At 36.9% G+C, this 25199-nt stretch overlaps 1 pseudogene; it reads left to right on the top strand.

Annotated features, from left to right (window-relative positions):
• The first annotated feature begins 265 nt into the window (after window positions 1-265).
• Window positions 266-1283, top strand: LOC147475306 (uncharacterized; annotated as a pseudogene).
• Window positions 1284-25199: the final 23916 nt, after the last annotated feature.

The raw sequence follows: 25199 nt of genomic DNA, 5'->3' as shown, positions 1-25199 counted from the left end.
AGTTTGTCATATCCGATAAATCTTTATTATATCAAAGGCTAAATTAATCCCGTGTCATATATTTTTTTAGATTACATTGAGCCACCTTCCCTTGAAATCGCAAATGGTATCAGAAAAATTCATAAAAAAGAGTTTAACTAGTTAAAGCGATTACTATAGGATGCTTTGGTTGGAACATTTGTACTTTAGAATAAGGAGGAGAAAACTGTGTCAAAACTGAGTTTTTGTTTGTTTTCTTACTTCAATGCCTTTTTAAATACTTGTCTCTATGAAGACTGACGGAGCTCAAGATGTCGTCAGACTAGTTGAGTCACTCACAACTTCTTATTTCTCATCCCATCCCACTATTTTGCTACAACTATAATGGGTTGCTCTAAGAATCCTCTAATTCTTTCCATTGTATCTTATTAGCATTCCCCTTGAGTAAAAGACGATAAAGAACGAGTAGCAATGAACGTCGCAGAGAGAAGAGGAGGGAGGAAATCCCTAAAAGAAAGGCTAGGAATTGCGGGAATAGGTTGTTGTGCTGGAGCTGGTTGGAGTTGCAGGGCCACTTCTGATATATCTGTAAGAGAAGAAGATGAAGAAGAAGAACGCCACCTGCAAGGAGAAGAACCCACCAACTTGGCTGACATTCCGGAAGAAGTGAATGCAATTAGCCAAGTTTTTACAACTGAAGCAACAGAGGTCCCAACCGGTATGAACTTGGGTACAGCTTTGGCAGCTGAACGTGAATATAGGGGAGACACATGAGGGGAGAAAGTGATAGGCTACTTGAGCCAATTGGTGGGGGCAGTAAGTAAACGGTTGCGGGTGTCATTGATGAGATTGCTTGAAGAAGGGGATGGTGTCGGTGATGAAGGAAGAGAGAAGAAAGAAGGTCGAGGGAAAGAAGATGGAGGAGAGGGAAGTGATGGTGCTTGTTGCATTTGTATGGGAAGAAGAAAAGGTGCTGCTTTCATCCCATGTGGGCATACATTTTGCAGGGTGTGTTCAAGGGAGCTGTGGTTGAATCGGCCGTCTTGTCCCGTATGCAACCGTTCTATTGTTGAGATTCTTGACATCTATTGATCATTTGATCCACCCTAGTTTTGATCCAAATTCACCATCTGTGATATTCATGTGTTATATATTGTTATGTTCATTTCAACGAATTTTGTTTTTCGTTTCTAGTTTGGAGCTTGTTAGTGTGTAAAACGTGAATCTACGTTGCATTACATGGACGGGTTCGTCGGCTCAAGTCACGCAACACTTGAGGGAGCGTGAGGCTTATTCTAATGGTACAATTTTTGCAATATTAGGCACGTGTTATTGACTTTAGGTACCACGATATATATATATATTGACTTGCAAGATACGATCTTCGAAGTTCGCTGCTATTTTTGTGTCTTTGTTTCTATCCGTCTTGGCCTTTAATCCCGGAACTTCTAGCAACCAACCATTTGCTTTTTCTATCGCCAAAGTGGCACATTTCTGCACATAATTGACTTCAATGCGAAATACATAAAAGCACGTAACTAAGATTAACTCTTATTTATTACTCGCGATAATTGGTCTAAAAGTATTATTGTTAAGGGGTTAAAACTACGGTTTTGGACTCTTATCAAACCACCCCCAAACAAATTTTGCTTGTCTTCAAGACAAACAACCGAGCAACAAAATCTGCACTAGTAGGCACTCCACACTCCCGTAATGACACAACCGGTGACATTAGTACTTCTTGGCACGCCACTTTTACACCCAAAGCATATATAAAAGAAAAACCTCTTGTCAAGTGTTTTCTACAAATTAAAATACAAATTTTGTTGGAAAAATTGACCTTTTTAGTCTAAAACCTACTGCAATTTGAATTTATAAATCCAGAAACTAAATTACCACAAATTTCCTTAACGAAGTGTCGAAAAACATATATAAGCACCTGTTACTCTTTCTAGCCTTTTAATTGTTTGTTTTACTTTGTGTCGTCACGTACATGTCAGGGTGTTAGTTTTTGTTCGAATTTGTGACATGGATTTCAGTTCATATTGTCATATACCAGCATAGAAACATTTGCAACTCCAGAATTCTTACCAACAAAAACAATGCTGAAGTGATAACCTTTTCATTCCCCCCTGCTATCCTAACCCCAATTTTATGGTCAGTCGTCAGGAACCCTAAAAGAGTGGACTGCATTTAATTGGCACTATTATTTATTTTATTTTATTTGTAATTGGCAAGCCTGTTTTTAAATGAAATCAGCAACTCATTGATGCCGTATCATCACAACATCACCCCAAAGGTTTTACTAATTTTGCTAGTTGGCACCTGCAGTGGGCACAATGATTTGACAGTATAGAATGAAGAAAGGGCAGCTCTTCCCTCTCAAAGTAGGATATGGTTCGGTAAGTGTTTTTCTGAGCATTATACCAATAGGGCAATAGGATATACATAGTTTGATGGCATAGTTCTCTTCCTTTTTAATGGAAGAAACTATCATAATCAATTTAACATGCATATTTTGATAATAAAAAAACATAAGTAGGGAAGTATATGTTGGAATTCTTCTTTGTATATTTCAAACTACTTGTGTATACAAAGTGGAGAAGTAGAACAATGAGTGTTCCCTCCAACTTTATGTTTGTGTGATGGTCCCACATTGGTAAGCTACTACTAACTTTGTCGGGTTCGGACTTGAGCTTGGGCTTCTCATGTGTTATATGTTAGTGGGCTTAGCCCATTCCCAAAAATAATTTTGCTTCTTGAGCAAGTTTTGAATTCCTTATTACAGTAGGTTTCTAATATTGTATTAGAAACAAAAACAAACATTTGATCTCTATATAAATAGGACTTATGTCCAAATCTATAGACTCAATGTAAAAATCAAAGAACTTTTCTTTCTCTTCTTCCTCCTTGAGGAGAGTTCAGTTGTGTTGTTGTTCTAGAGAGTAGCCTATTGAAGTGTATCTTACACTCTACTCAGTCATTGAATCATGTGAGTAGAGGCGCTGCGGTGGAAGCCTTTACACCATCACGTGTCGGGGAGGAAATTTCTTTTTAAGGACAATGTATTCACAAGCCTTGGCGGTTTATTCTTCCTCTATCCTTTTTGTTCTATTCAATTATCTAACCCTTTACGCGGTATATAGGTCTTCTGATTCCACTTCAAATTTGACCATGATCACAATTTCAGAGAATGAACCCTGAAAATCTCAAGATATAGTAATGACATAGTTATTTATCAGTTGCTTTCAATTTTTTTGCTTGAATATCAGTTGCTTTCATTAGCAAGGGTCTATTCAACCTTTCCTACACGGTAGTGTCGAGAATAATTGCGCCCTAATATTTTGTTGTCAAGTCTTTTTATAGAGAAAAACATGGGTCAATGTTCGTTCTTCCATTGGAAGCTTTTAAGTAGATCGATCGACTCCTACTTAGGGGTGTCAACGGTCCGGTTCTTAGTGTTATAACAACCAAGAACCATTTAATTTTACGGTTTTCAGTTCTTTGCGGTTCCTAAAAATTGTATAACCATACCCATAACCATCGGTTCCTAGCTGGTATTCCGGTTCTGATTCTTCATTTCGGGTTCTTAAGATATTTACAATTTTACTATTTTTATTGGTTTTATTAAAAATGTGTACTAAAAATACAAAAATATTGCACCGAACAAGTCATTTTTAAAATTAATATAAGTAATTATGTCATTCAATAATAAGTTAAATAAAACTATATATTTAAGGTTGTAAACTATATTTTTATATTATTTATAATATTAAATAGTATAAAAACTACATATTATATACTAAATAATAAAATTTAGTAATATATAAATGAACGTTTTGAGTTTTTATATTCTTTATTTCAATATTTTTTTTATGTTAAAAGTACGATAACGTTAGGGTTTCGATGCGGTTCAGGCCTGGATCCGGTTTTTGTTTAAAAAACTATTTGGTTTCGGTTCTATATGGTCCGGTTTTTTTAATACCCATTTTTAAACGGTTCCTAAAAATAGAAACGGAAACCATGATTTTTCTATGGTTCGATTCGGTTAAACGGTACCCATTGACATAATTACTACTACTACATGTTTATTAAAAGTGATTTATATAAAGTCAACTCTGCTATGCCATTTTTCAATACATATTTATTTTGTAAAGAAGCCGATGAACGTGAGCACTAAAATAGATGAATTAAACTTGAAACCGGGGTCCTTGCTTATGCATGGGTTGGTTCGATTCGGTTATTACCGGGTTTTGATTTGATTCTATTTTTTAAAAGTTCCTACCGGTTCGGTCTTTCGGGTTTTTCTTATATTTAGAAAACAGGATCCATACCCATTAATTAAAGTCGGTTTGATTGGTTCGGGTTCCTTCGGATTATACATTATTCTTTGCTAAAATTATTTTTTACTTATGTAATCAATATTAAAGTTGGTTTTTGCGATAATAATATTTGCCACCGCGATATTTTGTCCTCTCAAAGTAATGGTCCTAAATTCAATAGTTTTCAAAAGTTTTCTAAAAAATTTAAGTATATCTAATAAATTGTATGCATTACCGCGCGTGTATTTTTCACGAACACATGTTCATTATACCATACTACTATACATACATGCGCCAAGTATATATATACTAGGTATTACCGTGCCCTCACACACACCATTTGGGTGATTTTGCAACAATTGAGATTTCTTATTAGTGACACATATATATCCGTTAGGTAATTTTCCACATTCATTATCCGTTAGCAAATTTTATGACCCGTTAGTAAGCACCTGTGCAAATACTAGAATTATTATGTAACTTCTGGGATATTTTCTCCACGCTTATATATGTGTGGACAAAAGTTACATGCAAAAAACATAATATAATAGAAAAAGAAAATAAAAACTCGCTGGCTTTTTTTCGTTCTCACGACATCTTTAGAACTAGGTTTTGATTTCCTCTTGGTAAGTCCTCTCTCCCTCCTTTTATTCTTTCTCCTTCATAATCGCCCGATTATGAATGTCGCTTTGAAGATGCCTTGCTTTCTTTAAAGTGCCAAAACCTTCATCTCTCGCAAGGTATGTAACACCCTCTCCACTACTAAAAAGACTTATAATGGGGTAAAAACCATCATAAAAGCAGGTTTAATGGCGTGTTTTCTTTAAAAACAACCATCATTATAGAGGCAGATCATAAAAGTTTATCAAAGCTGTCATTAAATTTATGGCAGTTTTACAAAACTCATTGTGTACTTTAAAGATTTTATATGTCAAAAAATAAAGCTAAAACCGTCATAATAGGCAATGAAATGTTGAGTGTTAAATAGTAACTGGTCATTAATTTTAGTACAATTGTCATAATTTTTCAGAAAAACCGTTAAAAACTTGTTCAATTTTTATGATGGTTTTGGCAAAGTAAATCATAAAAATATACATTTTCTAGAAAAAAAAATATTTATTAAAATTATTTTATACCCAGAAAAATTGAATAAAATCATATTGTGATATACAATCAAACTCCACTACAAACAACTTAACATGATCACTTAATGTAAAATAACTAGCCCAGGTTAAGTGATCTATTCACAAAACATAAAATCCATTACATTCCACCATTTCAAAAATTACATACATTTAACCAAAAAATATCCACAAAATATGCCTAAAAAAAGCGGTTTACGGTTTGAGTTTCATTCATATGAACCTTGTCCAAACTTAACCCTCGCAGTATCGAAAGTCCAAAAAGAAAATAAGAAGAGTCAATCATTGAGAAGAAAAATGACTAAAGGAAAAAAAATGTTACTTTTGAGAATGAGAAAAGTGAAAACACTAACTCAATGGAATTGCTAAACAATTGCAATAGCAAGACTAGAGTGCTAAAGAGTATTTCCAACCACTACTTGATCACTTTTATGGGTGACAAGTGGCAACTAACTAATAAATCCACTCAAATGTATAAAACTCTAGCTACCGGGTCATAAGGCAAGGACTTTTATGTCGCATTACACTTTGTAACCAAGTTTGGAGACCAAGTGAAATGGTATTACTGCGTATTTTAAGTCAATGCTTTGACATGCAAGGTGGTAGCTTACGACCAAAATAGTATAGCACGCCGGGCTTAAGCATTGTAAAATGTAGATGTTGTTGAAGTATCCACGTTTCTCTAAATCATCAAAGAAAGTTTGATCGAGCTTTAGTCCATACATTTTCCCTAATCGGATCCCCATTAGAAGTCTATGAGCAACACCATGCATACACCGACATAAACAATCATTAGTTCCTCTTAGTAATATGGAAGTCTTCAAATGAGTTGCGGCGGTAAGAAAACACCTCACTATTATCGCCAACATATAAATTTATAACAAAATGTTAAAATCATCTAGGGTCAAGTGCCTTGACATAAAATGTTGGAGCCAACAAGTGACATTTATTTTCTCCGATCAACTATATCTCATGAAATATTTTTCTTCATGCATGCTCTAATACCATATAAACTACACTGAATTGACATGAGTCCGAAAGTGAAAATAAAGAAAAGAACGTCTTGAGAGAAAATATGGAAATAGCAAGAGGTACCCAAAAATGAATCCCTACTAATAAGCAAGTGCTAGCAAAAAAGTCTACCAATTCTCCTCTCCACACGACACACCCAAAAACAATAGCGGGCAAGTTTTGTACCAACAAAGCGACAAGGGCATTCAAAGATAGACCACTCATCTTAGTGTGTATCTGATATGCGACCTGTCACCAGAAAAGAAGAAACTAATAAAACAATTGTTAGAGGAAGAGGACGGGCCGGAAGCACATCAACGTGGGAAGAGGATACCACATTCCTTTTCCTCTCCTAGTTATACTTAGAAAACAATCCATGCTAGTGGAACTAGGAGTTGGAACTAACTTCAGACTCCATTTAACAAATTCACGGTAGTGAGGTCTTTGATATTAGACACGAAAAGGATAAGTTTTAGTTTACTTTACGCCATGAATTCATCGCCATTTCAGAGGGTGACTATTCATTTTATTTTATCAAATGGCCACGCCATCTTAGTTACACTTTAGCATTGTTTTCTTTGTAGAAGTAGTCATTTTAAGTCCCATTAAACCCACCCAATCCCTTGTTTGATTCATACCGTGGGTTATTCGCGAAAAATTGCGAGAAAATTCGAAAAAATATACCTAAGATATCGGAATTTTTCTACACCGAGGCGAGAGCTAATTCGGGCTTATGTTACCGAATTTCAACAATACACCGAAGCGCTACTACTTTAAAGAGAGCGCCAATTCGCCAAGTTATCAGAATTTCGAGTTAATGGAACCGAATTTATTAATCGAACTCGACTTATTAATCGAAGGCTACCACTAAGTCGAAATACCTCCTTTGAAATTTCGATCGTGTTTGATTCAACTTCAGTTGTCAAGTTTTTCGCTGTTCTAATCTTTATTTACACCAACACGCCAGAACAAGACGCTATTCAAACGCTGTAGAAGGAGGCATTCGTATTTCTTCCTTCGCGATCTTCACGAGGAGTTTTAATTTAGTATAATCGCTTGTTTTTCAGAGGAAATAAATACAACACTTATCTAGAATTTCACACACTACACCCGATATTATTGCTGAAGAAAGTTAGACTCCTCTCTCGACTTTTATAAAGCTTTGAGCGAGAAACTCTAAATCTTCAGATCGCTCTATAGCACTCTAACGGGATTTTCTAATTCCCCAAAACATATTTAATCGTTACTCGCTTTTCCATGGTCTGCACCATGAAAAACCTTACCAACACACGCTGTAGATTGAACAAGTCCTTACAACATTCCATCATCCTACCGTTGGTACCTTGAATCGCATTAAACCGGTGGTATTTCCCTTCACCTTCTTTTGATAAGGCGGCCTTGGTTAACTGCCCAAGCCCCTAATTTCATGGACTCGTGGGCCAAACTTGTTCATTGCTTATGGAACATTTTACCCACCCTAAAAGACGGATGAGATGCTTTCCAAGATTCATTTTTCCGACAAAAATCCTCATGAATCATTTTCGAGGTTTGAATCGCTTTCACCGACCGCTTTATAGAGTGTCCACACCATAACTTAGCTAAAGACACGTTAGTTCAGCCTTTTCAAAGGACTTCTACACCACCATAAAGAAGTCCTTGACATAATGAATGGGGTAGTTTCAAGTAAAGGAGCCAATGAGGCTTACAAATTTTAGAGGATCAAACTAAGCTTAAATAACAACTGGGGTAGCGACGATTACTCCCCCTCTCCGCCTAGTTCTTCCACGCTTAAGGCTACCAAGATGTTTGAGGTTAAACCCGATCTAGAACTTAAAAATTTAATCAATCTCTAACTAAAAAAGGTTGAGGCCATTTGTACAACAAAAGCCTATCCCCTCAATATGAATGTAAATTCAAATCCATGTAGTTTCAGTTGAGTCCCGAAAGCATCCCCGACTTAATCGTCCCTATAGCCTATGAACATTCTTGTTCTATTAATAGTGAACCTAACGCCCTTTGAGACAAAATCCCAACTTCGGGTGGAGAAATAACCAACAAGTCACACCTCCGTGGTACAATAATCAATATGTTAAAGCCAACACACGCTTATAACCAAGCTCCTCCGTGACAAGGATTGGTCGTGGGTAATTATAATAATTATAACAACCAAGCACAACCGACAAGGTCAAGCACAAGGTCAATATAGTTATAATAATTATAATGCTAATAGAGGTATCGTCCTGTGAATAATAACTATCACAATCCGCCTATAAATAATCAACGACATAGTTCCAAATACACCCACCCGACTATTACACCCACACAACCGGATCGTCTTTGACACCTTCATACAAGTGAGCCAACAACTTTTCCAAACCATGGCTCAATCTAACCAACACATTCTACAACTGTTAATAATTTAAACCAACAGCTAGCCCAAGAGAAAGCCCAACCAAAAGGCGGTTTCCAGCCAAGCGATACCCAACCCTAGAACAAAAAAAACACAGCCTTTGAGGTAAACGGTAATACTAGTACGGAAACTACAAACGAGGTGATCTAATGCCATCACCACTCTCCGCTCGGGAAGAGTGGTTGATAACAAAGTAACTATGCCTATAGTTACCCCATCAAGATTCCCTACAACGGATATCGAACTAGATAACCAAATAGAAACTCAAGAGCCTACAACTGTAGAGAGGTACCGGCTTAAACCACAACCTAAGAAACAAAAAGCCAAGGTTAAACATCCCCGTTGATCCATATGCTAATTATAGAGAGAAAACACCGCTTCCCCAAAAATTAGCCATGTTAACTAGGGATACAAATTATGAGGAGATTAGAACGTTTTCAAAAATCTAACTATAAACCTTCCCTTTCTCAAGCTATTAAAAGCTACCACACCATGCTAAGTTTCTTAAGGAGTTGTGTACTACTAGGCGAAGACCAATATACCAAAAGACGCCTTTTTAACGTAACAATTCCCAACGCTTATCCGAAAATAATGGAATTGTTAAGTACAAGGACCCCGGTCGCCCCATCGCATAATGCACCTTAGGAGATTCTCACACGACGACCGCTTATTAGACCGGGGGCTAGTGTTAACTTACTCCCATTTTTATTTGTATAAACAAATAGGTCTAGAGGAGATGCAACCTACTAAAATGACATTGCAATTAGTCGATCGGGTCTATTAAGTATCCTAAGGGTGTGGTTGAAAACGCTAGTTAAAGTCCAAAATTTTACTACCCACCGACTTCGTTGTCCCTAGACACGTAACTCACTAACGACTGCACCTATCATTTTAGGATGCCTTTCTTCTTACACGCCAACGCCTTCATAAACTGCCACGATGGTTCGATGTCCTTGTCCTTTGGCCATCTTTCGTTGAGGTAAATGTTTTCAAAACGAGGACACAGATCCCGATTCATCTACAAAATGGGAGAGGTTAGCATGATCGAGAGCTTAGCTCAAGATTATTTCAAAAACATGTTTCCGGAGAAACAGATTAACAAATTCCTTTCCTTCGAAATTCGACTTTAACAATGACTCCACGGTAGTAGATTTAAATCGAAGAAGAATTCCTGCGAACTCTTTTGCAGACCACTTCTTTACCACTGGGCGAGTCCCCCTTGCCAACAACCATTCATCCCTTGATGCTATGACGGAAGATGAATTTTTCAATCTTTATCCCGTTGATCCTTTTGACCCACCTATTGAGGAATGTCTTGCATATATCAAGATTTTCGATGATATGGACTTGAGAGCTTAGCTGAGAATCATTCACCTTCCATCACCAATATTCCCCACCCTCCACCTTTTCAAAGGAACCTCGAGTTTGCACTCGATCCTTTAGTTTCTCCCCGTGCTTCATGATTTTTAAATCCACCTAGTAAACAAATACTTCCCAAGGATAAACCACTTGACACTTTCATTTCAGGACTTGAGAGTCCCTAACTACACCATGAATGAGTTTTGTGCTAAACCCACATCCTCATTTTTTCCATGCTTTTTCTCTAAAACTTATCCCAATCCACCATATCTTCCACAACCATTCACTTTTCCACATTTATTCACTAGGACACCCTCTCATTCAAAGATGAAACCTAAGGTGTATGCTCGGTTATGTTATAGGTCTATCCGACTTCGCTTTCATTCCACTAGGTCAGGTCCTAGGGAAATCTTGGTGCTTGATTGTGTTTGGATATGTTTTCTTTGTGATATTTATTTATGGAATGATCCACAACTATTTCGGGTTGTTGATATATGATAAACCGTGATGTTCATACATATGTTTAGATAAAGTCTCAGTATCGGACTATAAACGACTCAATTTCTGTGTTTGGTGCACTTCCTTTCATTTCAATATATTATTGAGTGCACCATTCAGGTAACGGGGCCCTCCCTATGGAGTGTGTGGCTGTAAGTACCGGATCCTAAGTCCACGTTTCACATAATTCACGTTTTCCACTCTTTGCATGTTTTCTCGGTTTTTGAGTCATGTTTTCTATGGTGTGAATTATGTCTTTATCGCTTATTGTTTTTCCTTTATATTAAACCTAATTCATAAAAAGTAAAAGTTTAAAGCTATAAAAAAAGTAATCTAGCAAGTCTCGAATCGACTTTAAAAGACCCCCGTTTAAAACAAATTTTACAAACCCTGTTTTCAAAAATTTGTTTGGGGTGGGGGTGTTTGGTTTTTCCATTCTTGATCACTTAAATTCCTATTCTTACCCCACCTCGCCTCCCTTGAAGAGTAGCTAGATTTCTCCTTGTTTGTTGTTTTGATGTTGTTTTATATATTTAGTAGATAGGATGTTACGTTGTTAAATTCAGAAGTTAATTTTGACTTTTTGTAGTGAAATGTTGTTTGAATGACAATATGAATATAATGTCGATTATTTTCATTATCATGCGTGATTAGTTAATGTTGATCCCACCTTCCCAAACTGTTTGGGGTGGTGTTATCTATTCCAAAGATGATTTTATATAAACTTCATTCATTCTACACTCACAACCCACACTACACCTAACTTCCATCACTCACCTTTCACTCCCCACGTTCGGCCTCATTTTTCAATTTTCAGCAACTCCGAAAGACAAGGCTTCTACAGAGCGCGACTCGCTACTCAGATATTTTGTTCTGAATTTTGCTTTCGAGCGGCGCAAGCCGAAGCCGACCATTCTCATCTCATCACGGATGGACCTAGAGCGCAAGCCAGAATTTAAGGCGACCAGCGCTAAAACACCGGAATTCTAAAAATTTCAGTGAGCCGAAGCGCGCCTCTATACGAGCGCCCCAGCCGACTTCGTGGACCAGAAAAATTCCTTTTTTTTCTCACGGGTAGTTTCGTTCAGATCATTCATAGCTATTCCAGGCGTAATTTTGAGATGACATCTCCTATAATAATACCGTAACAGTCTTTCAAAGATTTGTTTCCAAGCACTACTTTATGGTGCTTGGTTTCAAGCGAGGTGATCACACACGTGGGCTAGGAACCGCTTATGGGTCTTGCTAGCAATTGTTCTTGGACTTGCCATGCCCACTGAAATACAAGACCCATGATGCTATTGGGTAGATAATATGCATGTCCCGGAGTGGAGGTAAGTTTTAGTTTCGTTAGTGTGCGCTTATGTCCCAAGCAATTTCATTCTGTTAACCCCATAATGGGTGGAACTCTTATAGAGTTAGCGTCGGTTTTTTTTATTTCCTATATTAGTATGTTCTAACCTTTTTTTTGCGGATGTTCCCAATTTCACGCGTTTCCATGGTATTTTCCTACCCTCTTTATTTAAATGCTTTGAGGACAAAGCATGCTTTTGTTTGGGGGCATAGAAACACGGTAATTAAGACATCTGCTAGGATATAAATATATAATATGCATTTGTTTTCTAGTGAAAATTTCAAAAAATTTAAAAATATAAATAAATAAGTTATGCTATACACTTAGGAATATTGGTATTGTTTATTTCTCCATGCTTTAACAATCTAGAAGTCTCACATAGTCATTTGCATCGTAATAATTGTTAGAAACATTAAGGTTAATAATGTGAGGGTAATAATCTTTGCATCTATCTATAAATATATTACATGAGTATCTATGATTGTTAGCGAAGAAGTTTCTGAAATCTAGGCTAGAGTACTTATTCTACAAATCCTGGAGAAGAATATAGCCTAAAAGCCTTATATGAGTTTAAACATTTGAGAAATGACACAAGGAGGGAGAAGTAAAATCCGGATAGAGAAATCACACGCCCACTTGCTTGATCACTAAACCATATCCTAGTTGAGAATTTAGGCGCTCTTTGGATCGATATAGCCGAAATTCAAACCTATGAATTATTTTCCGCTAGTAAGCCACTCGAGCCTTTCTTTAGCCTTCCATACACCACAATTCCTTTACCCCGTTACAAAACAAAAACAAAATAAAAAAAAAAAAAGAGAATAAATCAACCTACCCAATTTAGAATAAGTCCGAGAATAGAATGAGTGAAAAAGAAGAAGAGAAAAACGGTAAACAAAAATTGTTATTGTTAGTTGTTTCCAGAAAATAAAGAAAAGAAGTTTCCATCCAAAGAAAAGAAAAATAGAAATAAAATAAAACTCCAAAAAAAAATAGAATAAAAGGAGTCAAAAGCCAAGGAAAAAAAAAAAATATGGCTAAGGATGGAAACAAAGTGTAGAAGGAAAAGAAAATAACAAGGTTTTTCTAAGTTACATAATACTGAAGACTCTATTATCTCAGACTTGTCCTTTTGAATATCCATTTCCTTCCTTCTTAAACCATCTCCTAATCCCGTGACTGCGTAATAAAGACCTCTAGCTCAATTAGGAATAGGTTAGTGTGATAAACTTAGGGCGATGTGTGTTTGATCGAATTCCGGCTTCCTTGTTGTCATTGAGATTGTAAGGTAAAGTGTGCCCATTGCATTAATCGGAGTAGCTTAAACTTGAGTGGAAAAATCAGAGTGTTGTTTCTTGACTATTAAAGGGAGAACCTACTTTAAGGACGCTTATTCCGAAGTTCTTAAACAAACACGCTAAACATTTTATAGTACTACTCATTGTGTATATGTTTATTGTAGATGATAGATTATTATGCATATATTAACTTAGGTTTCTGACTTGGTTATTCTTATTCAATTGCTAGAGAGATGTATAGATAGTTGAGCATGAATAAGGAAACAATAGTTTTATTTTCTTAGTGGTTGTAGTATAGATAAAAGTTTGAGTACCTTCATCGGAAAACTCTCACGAGGTTATAACTCGTCCACTAGGAATTCCTAGTGGTTTAAGGCTGTTGCATATGGTCAATGCAATCAAGACTCAAATAAACGAGAATAGTTAGAACTCCATTTTTGGTCACTTATTCTAATTTCTCATCTTTGCTTGAGGACAAGCAAAATCTTTGTTTGGGGTGGTTTGATAAGAGCCCAAAACTGTAGTTTTAACCCCTTAATAATCATCTTGTTAGACCAATTATGTGAATAATAAGAAAAGAGTTAACACCGATTACGCGTTTTATGCATTTCGGGGCTTCAAAGTCCATTATGTGCGGAAATGTGCCACTTTAGCGAGATAAAGGAGCAAAAGAAAGAGAACTCAAAATGCCATATCTTTGGACTCAGACCTCGAATTGGGCCTACTTTATGTCAAAACGACCGCGGGAAAGAGCTTTGCAATGGTCTAAGCCTTGACCCAATCAGAGGAGCAGAAGTGGACGAAAAGTTTGTTGAAAGCCAACTGCAGCTGAAGAGGCCTTTTGGATGAAGAATTGGGTTTTGGGCTGATTCTCCGCCCAAAATATGGTTCAAGCCCATGCACGATTTTTGGATCTGAATGTATAAAAACAAAAGCTTAGTTCATTGTTAAGGTAGATAGTTAGGTTAGAAAATAAATTAGATTAGTTAGCCTCCATTAAACCTTAATTCTAGATCTAGTTTTCATTAGATTAATTAAGTTTAATTTCATTTCAATTTTGTTTTAGATTAAACTCTCAAATTATTGTTCTTGATTGATTAGATAATAAAAATAGTTATTTTGTCAATTTGGATTTATAGATCTAAATTCCATTATTGTTTGTTATCATTTCATAGTTATTAATTAGATTTCGATTATTGTTTAGTGAAATCGCATAAAATTAGAATCTTTCATTATGTTTAGTTTAGATTTAATGGGAATTGTTAGTTTGATGAATCAAGGCTAAATCCTCCATTAGAGGGGTTGATGAAGCCTTGATGAAAACTTAGTGGTTAGTATAGAATTGGTTTGTAGAATCTATTCCACTCTAGAAAGTCGAGTGTTTAAGCCATGAGAATGGGTGGACGACTTCACATGCTAGTTAGTACTCGGTAGAAATGCCATGAACACTAGGGATTAGAACTCGAATTTCTTGCCGTAAGAACGTGAGAATCGAGATACAACATTCTACGCTAGGTTGTTAAGTTGGAGTCGAGGTGGATTCAATTCCCCTCTAATCTCTTTATCTAGATTCAAAAACAAGCATATTTCCATAGTATTCGTAGTTAAATTCAACGTAGACTCATTTTAGTTTCATCGTAGTATAACACCCTTCGTAAAGCTCTCATTGACTTTAAGAGCGACTAGTTAGACTTAGAAAACAATCCATGCTAGGGAACTAGGAGTGGAGCTAACTTACTCCATTTAGTGCAATTAGCATTGAGAGTAGAAGCTTTTGATATTAGACACGTAAAAGGATAAGTTTTAGTTTACTTACGTTGTGAATTCATCGCTCATTTTCGTAGGTAGACTATTCATTTTACATTTATCACATAACTTCCTCGTCCAGAACCAGATCGAGCTTAAGCAATGGCTTTATTGTTTGGAGGTCTTGGAGGACAGAAGTACATCGCGAATGATCGTAGATATGCATTGTTCATTTCTCATGAGGATGGTATTCACTTGTGGGAGTGATATGGAGTGGTATTTAGGGGATAGATAGATGTTACGCAAACTCACACCATACTTTGGTATCCCTCCCGATCCATACCTTACCCATGTAAAAGGCTAGGACATGACCTTAGAGCAAGTCATCGAGTGCGTGCATTGCGACTTGGCTTCTGTGCTTGACCTAGTTACATTGCAGACTTATGAGCAGCATTACACCGTATTCTGGTTCAGGGTGTCTATTGGTCATTTGTCTAGTTAGAGGTCGCCAGGGCAACAACATTCATTAGGCAAGTTTGGGTGTCGAATTTGAATTCCTGGATTGGCCACCGTCCGTGTACCGACGTTTTCAGCATGGACCGTGCACATATTTGTTCCAAAGACCGTGATCCCCCATAGAGTGGCCTTGGTTTTCAGTTTGAGCCGCGATCCGAGTGGCGACGATTTACCGACCCATTTCTTCTATTGATGCCACTCGCCAATACGATTAGTTAGAGCGACCTTGGACATCTATCTCGGTAATTATTTTTTATTGATTTTGTTTTATTATTTTGGTTTATTATGAAAATGTCATAAATTATTAATGAATAATTATTTCGGGATGACCAACGCATGAGATATGAGACAAGCATTCGTAAATGATTTAAATTGCGCTCCCGGTATTCGCCACGAAATGTTGTAGAGAGAGACTTCTTCCCCTGTGCTCATTGGATTATGATTTATTTAGCTTTTGATTGATGAAGTTCTGTTGATTGATCGCCGGGTGAGTTCATCACAAAGATGGAATGATCGGGAGAGTTCAAAACAAAAGGATTGGTTGATAACTATAAAATGAATAGTTTACCTACGAAATGAACTATGAATTCACAACGTAAGTAAACTAAACTTGGTACTTTTATACTCAATTATCAAAGCTTCTACTCTCAATGCGAAATGCACTAAATGGAGTACGAAGTTCGTTCCACTCCTAGTTCCCTAGCATGGATGTTTTCTAATCTAACTAGTCGTTTTTAAGTCTATGAGAGCTTTACGAAGGGTGTTATACTACGATGAAACTAAAATGGGTCTACGTTGAATTTAACTACGAATACTATGGAAATATGCTTGTTTTTGAATCTAGATAAAGGATTGAGGGGAATTGAATCCACCTCGAATCCAACTTAATAACCTAGTATAGATTCTTGTATCTCGATTCTCACGTTCTTACGGCAAGAAATTCGAAGTTCTAATCCCTAGTGTTCATGGCATTTCTACCGAAAGTAATTAACTAGCATGTGAAGTCGTCTCCACCCATTCTCATGGCTAAACACCGACTTTCTAGAGTGGAATAGAATCTACAAACAATTCTACACTAACAACTAAGTTTTTCATCAAGGCTTCATCAACCCCTCTAATGGAGGATTTAGCCTTGATTCATCAAACTAACAATTCCCATTAAATCTAAACTAAACATAATGAAAAGATTCTAACTTTATGCGATTTCACTAAACAATAACAAAATCTAATTAATAACTATGAAATGATAACAAACAATAATGGAATTTAGATCTATAACCTAAATTGTCAAAATAACTATTTTTATTATCTAATCAATCAAGAACAATAATTTGAGAGTTTAATCTAAAACAAGAATTGAAATGAAATTAAACTTAATTAATCTAATGAAAACTAGATCTAGAATTAAGGTTTAATGGAGGCTAACTAATCTAATTTATTTTCTAACCTAACTATCTACCATTAACAATGAACTAAGCTTTTGTTTTTATACATTCAGATCCAAAATCGTGCATGGGCTTGGAGCCATGTTTTGGGCTGAGAAATCGCCCAAACCCAATTCTTTCAAATTCAAAAGGCCTCTTCAGCTGCAGTTTGCTTCCACAGACTTTTCGTCCACTTCTGCTCCTCTAATTGGGTCAAGGCTTGGACCATTGCAAAGCTCTTTTCCGAGCTGGTCGTTTTGACATAAGGTAGGCCCAATTCGGAGGTCCTGAGTCCAAAGATACGGCTTTCGAAGTTCTGCGACTTTTGCTCCTATATCTCGCTAAAGTGGTACATTTCTCGCACATAATGGACTTTGAAGCCTGAAATGCATAAAAACGCGTGTAATCAGTGTTAACTCTTACTTATTATTCACATAATTGGTCTAACAAGATGATTATTAAGGGGTTAAAACTACAGTTTTGGGCTCTTATCAAACCACCTTAAACAAACATTTTTTGCTTGTCCTCAAGCAAATATGAGAAATTAGAATAAGTGACCAAAATGGAGTTCTAACTACTCTCGTTTCACTGAGTGCATTGCATTGACCATATGCAACAATTGGCCTTTAAACCACTAGGAATTCCCTAGTGGACGAGTTATAGCCCTCGTGAGAGTTTTCCGCTGAAGGTACTCACAAACTTCATCTATACTACAACGACTAAGAAAATAAAACTATTGTTTCCTTTATTCATGCTCAACTATCTATACATCTCTAGCAATTACATAAGAATAACCAGTCAAAACCCTAAGTTAATATATGCATAATAATCAATCATCTACAATAAAAACATATATACAATGAGTAGTACTATCAAATGTTTAGCAGGTTTGTTTTCGAGAACTCGGAATAGGGCCCTTAAATAGGTTCTCACAATAATAGTCAAGAAACAACACTGATTTTTGCACTCAAGTTTCACTACTCCAAAGGTGTGGTGGGCACACTTTACCTTTACAATCTCAACAACAACAAGGAAGCCGGGTCGATCAAACACATCTGCCACTTTACTATCACACTAACCTATTCCTAATCGAGCTAGAGGTCTTTATTAGGTGTTACGGGATTAGGAGATGGTTTAAGAAGGAAGGAAATGGATATTCAAAAGGACAAGTCCTGAGATAATATCTCTCAGATATTAATGTAACTTAGAAAACCTTGTTATTTTCTTTTTGCTTATATACTTTGTTTCCATCCTTAGCCATACTTTTCTTTTTTATTCTTTTTTTTTTGGCTACTTTTTTTTTTCTATTTTTGTTTTTTTATTTTATTTTTATTTTCCCTTCGATGGAAATTTTTCTTTTTTTTTTTTTCCAAGCAACTAACAATTTTGTTTACACAGGTTTTTTCTTCTTCTTCTTCACTCATTCTATTCTCGGACTTATTCTAAATTGGGTAGGTTGATTTATTCTCTTTTTTTTATTTTGTTTTTGTTTTTTTGTAACAGGGTAAAGGAATTGTGGTGTATGGAAGGCTAAAGAAAAGGCTCGTGAGTGGTGACTAGCGGAAAATAATTCATAGGTTTGAATTTCTCGCTATATCGATCCAAAGAAATGCCTAAATTCTCCACTTAGGATATGGTTTAGTGATCAAGCAAGTGGACGCGGTGTGATTTCTCTATCCGGATTTTACTTCTCCCTTGTGTCATTTCTCAAATGTTTCATTTCATATAAGGCTTTAGGCTATATTCTCACAGGATTTGTAGAATAAGTACTCTAGCCTAGATTTCAGAAACTTCATCGCTAACAATCATAGATACTCATGTAATATATTTATAGATAGATGCAAAGATTATTACCTACGATTAACCCCACGTTTCTAACAATTATTCGATGCAAATGACTATGTGAGACTTCTAGATTGTTAAAAAGCATGGAGAAATAAACAATACCAATATTCCTAAGTGTATAGCATAACTTATTTATTTATATTTTAAATTTTTGAAAATTTTAACTAGAAAAACAAATGCATATTATATATTTATATCCTAGCAGATGTCTTAATTACACGGTTTCTATGCCCCCAAAAAAAAGCATGCTTTGTCCTCAAAGCATTTAAATAAAGAGGGTAGGAAAAATACCATTGAAGCGCGTGAAATTCAGAAACATCGCAAAACAAGGTTAGAACGCACTAATATAGGAAATAAAAACCGACGCTAACGCTTATAAGAGTTCCACCCATTATGGGGTTAATGAGAATGAAATTGCTTGGGACATAAGCGTATTACACTAACGTAAACTAAAACTTACCCCACTCCGGACATGCATATTATCTACCCAATAGCATCATGGGTCTTGTATTTCAGCGGGCATGGCAAGTCCAAGAACAATTGCTAGCAAGACCCATAAGCGGTTCCTAGCCTACGTGGTGTGATCACCTGTGAAAACCAAGCACCATAAGTAGTGCTTTGGAACAAATCTTTGAAAAAGACTGTTCTCGTATTATTATAGGAGATGTCATCTCAAAACTACGCCCCGGAACACTGCAAAACAACCGGAAACAACTTCATGAAAACTGGAATTTTTCTGGTCCACGGAAGTCAGCGCTGGCTGGCCAGATAGAGGCGCGAGTCGCCTTGAAATTTTTAGAATTCCGTTTTTTAGCTGGTCGCGCTCAACTTGGTATGGCCGCTTCTAGGTCCAGTAGATGAGGGTGGTCGAAGTCGCGCAAATTCGGTTGCGCTGGCCTCGAGCAAAATTCAGAACAAAAATATACAGAGCGCGAGTGCGCTGTAGAAGAATGAAAAGCGCGCCGGAGTTGCTGAAAATTGAAAAATGAGACGAAAACGCGGGAGTGAAAGGTGAGGTGTGTGGAAGGTGTAGTGTGGGTTGTGAGTAGAATGAATGAAGTTTATATAAAATCATCTTTGGAATAGATAACACCACCCCCAAACAGTTTGGGAAGGTGGGATCAACATTAACTAATCATGCACAATGAAAATAACGACATTATATTCATATTGTCATTCAAACAACATTTCACTACAAAAGTCAAAATTAACTACGAATTTAACAACGTAACATCCTATCTACTAAAAAATAATAAAAGACAACATCAAAACAACAAACAAGTAGAAATCTAGCTACTCTTCAAGGGAGCTTAGGTGGGGTAAGAATAGGAATTTAAGTGATCAAGAATGGAAAACCAAACACCCATCTCCCCAAACAAATTTTTGAAAACAGGTTTGTAAAATTTGTTTTAAAACGGGGTCTTTAAAGTCGATTCCCCGAGACTTGCTAGATTACTATTTTTATAGCTTTAAACTTTTTACTTTTATGAATTAGGTTTAATATAAAGGAAAACAATAAGCAATAAAGACATAATTCACACCATAGAGAAACATGACTCAAAACCGAGAAAAACATGCAAGAGTGGAAAACGGAATTATGTGGAAACGTGGACTTAGGATCCGTATTTACAGCCACACACTCCATAGGGAGGGTCCGGTAACTGAATGGTGCATTCACCAATATAAGGAAATGAAAGGAAATGCACCAAACACAAGAATTGAGTCGTTTATAGTCAGATACTCGAGACTTTATCTAAACATATGTATGAATATGTAGTTTATCATATATCAACAACCGAAATAGTTGTGGATCGTTCCATAAATAAATATCAAAGAAAACATATCCAAACACAATCAAGCACCAAGATTTCCTACGACGCAGCCTAGTGGAATGAAAGCGAAGTCGGATAGACCTATAACATAACCGAGTAGGCACCTTATGTTTCATCTTTGAATGAGAGGGTGTCCTAGTGAATAAGTGTGGAAAAGTGAATGGTTGTGGAAGATATGGTGGATTGGGATAAGTTTTAAAGGGAAAGCATGGAAAAAAATGAGGATGTGGGTTTAGCACAAAACTCATTCATGGTGTAGTTAGGGACCTGCCTCAAGTCTAAAAATGAAGGTGTCTAGTGGTTTATCCTTGGGAAGTATTTGTTTAATAGGTGGATTTAAAAAATCATGAAGCATGTGAGAAACTAAAGGATCGAAAGTGCAAACTCGAGGTTCCTTTGAAAAGGTGGAGGGTGGGGAATATTGGTGAGGGAAGGTGAATGATTCTCACCTAGAGCTCTCAAGTCCATATCATCGAAATCTTGATATGTGCAAGACATTCCTCAATAGTTGGGTCAAAAGGATCACTTTGGGATAGAGATTGAAAAATTCATCTTCCGCCATAGCATCAAAGGATGTATGGTTGTTGGCAAGGGGACTCGCTGGCGGTAAAGAAGCGTGCAAAAGAGTTGCAGGAATTCTTCTTCTATTTCGCCTACTACCGTGGAGTCATTGTTAAAGTCGGAATTTCCGAAGGAAAGGAATTTGTTAATCTGTTTCTCTGGAAACATGTTTTTGAAGTAATCTTGAGCTAAGCTCTCGATCATGCTAACCTCTCCATTTGTAGATGAATCAGGATACTGTGTCCTAGTTTTGAAAACATTTACCTCAACAGAAAGATGGCCAAAGGACAAGGACATCGAACCATCGCGGCAGTTTATAAGCCGTTCAAGCAAGCCAAGAAGGGACGCCCTAATATGATAGGTACAGAGTCATTAGCGACTTCTGTATCGAGGATAACAAAATCAGCAGGATAGTAGAAATCCTGAACCTTAACAAGCACGTTTTCCACTACACCCTTAGGATACTTAATAGACCGATCAGCTAATTGCAATGTCATTTTAGTAGGTTGCATCTCCTCTGCAGACCCATTTGTTTATACAAATAAAACGGAGTAAGTTAACACTAGCCCCCGTGTCTAGTAAGTAGCGGTCGTCGCGGTGAGAATCTCCTAAGGTGCATCAGACAAAGAGGGATCGATTGTGGTCCTTGTACTTTAACAATTCCATTATTTTCGTGAAGCGTTGAATTGTTCCGTTAAAAAGCGCCTTTTGGTATATTGGTCTTTACCCAAGTAGTACACAACTCCTTAAGAAACTTAGCATGGTGTGGTAGCTTTTTAATAGCTTCGAAAGGGAAGGTTTATAGTTAGATTTTGAAAACGTTCCTAATCTCCTCATAATTTGTATCCCTAGTTAACATGGCTAATTTTTGGGGAAACGGTGTTTCTCTCTATAATTAGCATATGGATCAACAGGATGTTTAACCTTGGCTTTTTGTTTCTTAGGTTGTGGTTTAACCTGGTACCTCTACAGGTTGTAGGCTCTTCAGTTTCTATTTCGGTATCTAGTTCGATATCCGTTGTAGGAGTATCGATGGGGTAACTATAGGCATAGTTACTTTGTTATCAACCACTCTTCCAATCCGAGAGTGGTGATGGCATTTAGCTCACCTACGTTTGTAGTTTCGCACTAGTATTACCGTTTACCTCAAAGCTCGCGGTTTGTTGTTCTAGGGTTGGGTATCGCTTTGGCCCGAAACACGCCTTTTGGTTGGGCTTTCTCTTGGGCTAACCGTTGGTTTAAATTATTAATGATTGTAGAATGTGTTGGTTAGATTGAGCCATGGTTTGGAAAAGTTGTTGGCTCACTTGTATGAAGGTGTCAAGACGATCCGGTTGTGTGGGTGTAATAGTCACGGGTGGTGTGGATCGAACTATGTCGCGTTGATTATTTATAGGCGGATTGTGATAGTTATTATTTACCGAACGATACCTCTATTAGCATTATAATTATTATAACTATATTGACCTTGTGCTTGACCTTGTCGAGGTTGTGCTTGGTTGTTATAATTATTATAATTACCCCGACCGCCCTTGTCCCGGAGGAGCTTGGTTATAACCGTGTGTTGGCCTAACATATTGATTATTGTACTCGGAGGTGTGACTTGTTGGTTATTTCTCCAACCGAAGTTGGGATTTTGTCTCCAGGGCTTAGGTTCACTATTAATAGAACAAGAATGTTCATAGGCTATAGGACGTGGGAGTCGAGGATGCTTCGTGACTCCAACAAACTACATGGATTTGAATTTACATTCATGACGGGATAGGCTTTTGTTGTACAGAAATGGCCTCAACCTTTTAGTTAGAGATTCGATTAAATTTTTAAGTTCTAGATCGGGTTTAACCTCAAACATACCGGGTAGCCTTAATCGTGGAAGAAGAACTAGCGGAGCTGGAGTAATCGCCACTACCCCCAGGTTGTTATTTAAGCTTTAGTTTGATCCTCTAAAAATTTGTAAGCCTCATTGGCTCCTTTACTTAGGAAACTACCCCATTCATTATGTCAAGGACTTCTTTATGGTGGTGTAGAAGTCCTTTGAAAAAGGCACTAACTAACGTGTCTTTAGCTAAGTTTATGGTGTGGACACTCTATATAAGAGATCGGTGAAACGATTCCAAGCCTCGTAAAATGATTCATGAGGATTTTGTCGGAAAAAATGAATCTTGGAAAGCATCTCATCCGCCTTTAGGGGTGGGTAAAAATGTTCCATAAACAGTGAACAAGTTTGGCCCACGAGTCCATTGCAAGAATTAGGCTTTGGGCAGTTAACCAAGACGCCTTTATCGCCTAAGGTGAAGGGAAATACCCTCGGTTTAATCTGTTCCGTACTCAACGGTAGGATGATGGAATGTTGTAAGGACTTGTTCAATCCCACTGACATGTGTTGGTAAGGTTTTTCATGGTCTAGACCATGGAAAACGGGTAATGAGATTAAATATGTTTGGGGAATTCAAAAATCCCCGTTGGTCCGCTTAACGATGCAAGATTTAGGGCTATCGCCAAAGCTTTATAAAAGTCGAGAGAGAGGAGTCTCTCTTGCTTCACCATAATATCAGGTGTAGTGTGTGAAATTCTAGATAGGCGTGTTATATTTATTTCTACTGAAAAACAAGCCCCGATTATACTAGAATTAAAACTCCTCCGACGTAAGATCAGGAGTGGAAGAAAGGAATACCGATAAGCGTCCTTGCTTTGCTTATGAATAGCGTCTTGTTTGTTGGCGTGTTCAGTGTAAATAAGAGATTAGAACACTGAAAAACTTGACAAACTCGAAGTTCGAATCAAACCCGGGAAATCCAGAAATTTCAGCTAAGGCTTATCTACGACTTGCCGAATTTGAGCTGGGCTTCGGTGTAAATTCGAAGTTCCAGTAACTTAGCTGGTCGCGCTCATTAAGCGTATCTTTTGTGTAAGAAGAAAATTCCAAGAACTTAGCTGGTCGCTCTTCTTTAGCGCTGGCGCCAATTGTATTGTTGAAATTCCAAGAATATAGCGCTGGTCGCTCTCTTCCTTGAATGGGCGCCATCCGTATTTTTTTCCGAAAACTGAAACGAATAACCACAAAAGATGAATCAAACAAGGGTGGGTGGGTTTAATGGGACTTAAAAATGACTACTTCTACAAAGAAAACAATGCTAAAGTGCAACTAAGATGGCAGCGGCGCCATTTGATAACTATAAAATGAATAGTTTACCTACGAAATGAACTATGAATTCACAACGTAAGTAAACTAAACTTGGTACTTTTATACTCAATTATCAAAGCTTCTACTCTCAATGCGAAATGCACTAAATGGAGTACGAAGTTCGTTCCACTCCTAGTTCCCTAGCATGGATGTTTTCTAATCTAACTAGTCGTTTTTAAGTCTATGAGAGCTTTACTGAAGGGTGTTATACTACGATGAAACTAAAATGGGTCTACGTTGAATTTAACTACTTAATACTATGGAAATATGCTTGTTTTGAATCTAGATAAAGGATTAGAGGGGAATTGAATCCACCTCGAATCCAACTTAATAACCTAGTATAGATTCTTGTATCTCGATTCTCACGTTCTTCTACGGCAAGAAATTCGAAGTTCTAATCCCTAGTGTTCATGGCATTTCTACAGAAAGTACTAACTAGCATGTGAAGTCGTCTACCCATTCTCATGGCTAAACACGACTTTCTAGAGTGGAATAGAATCTACAAACAATTCTACACTAACAACTAAGTTTTTCATCAAGGCTTCATCAACCCCTCTAATGGAGGATTTAGCCTTGATTCATCAAACTAACAATTCCCATTAAATCTAAACTAAACATAATGAAAAGATTCTAACTTTATGCGATTTCACTAAACAATAATCGAAATCTAATTAATAACTATGAAATGATAACAAACAATAATGGAATTTAGATCTAT

Source organism: Coptis chinensis, chromosome 9, assembly GCF_015680905.1.
Source record: "Coptis chinensis isolate HL-2020 chromosome 9, ASM1568090v1, whole genome shotgun sequence".
In the NCBI taxonomy this organism is placed as follows: Eukaryota; Viridiplantae; Streptophyta; class Magnoliopsida; order Ranunculales; family Ranunculaceae; genus Coptis; species Coptis chinensis.
The sequence above is the reverse complement of the archived record's forward strand: the minus strand, read 5'-3'. Positions and strand labels throughout refer to the sequence as shown.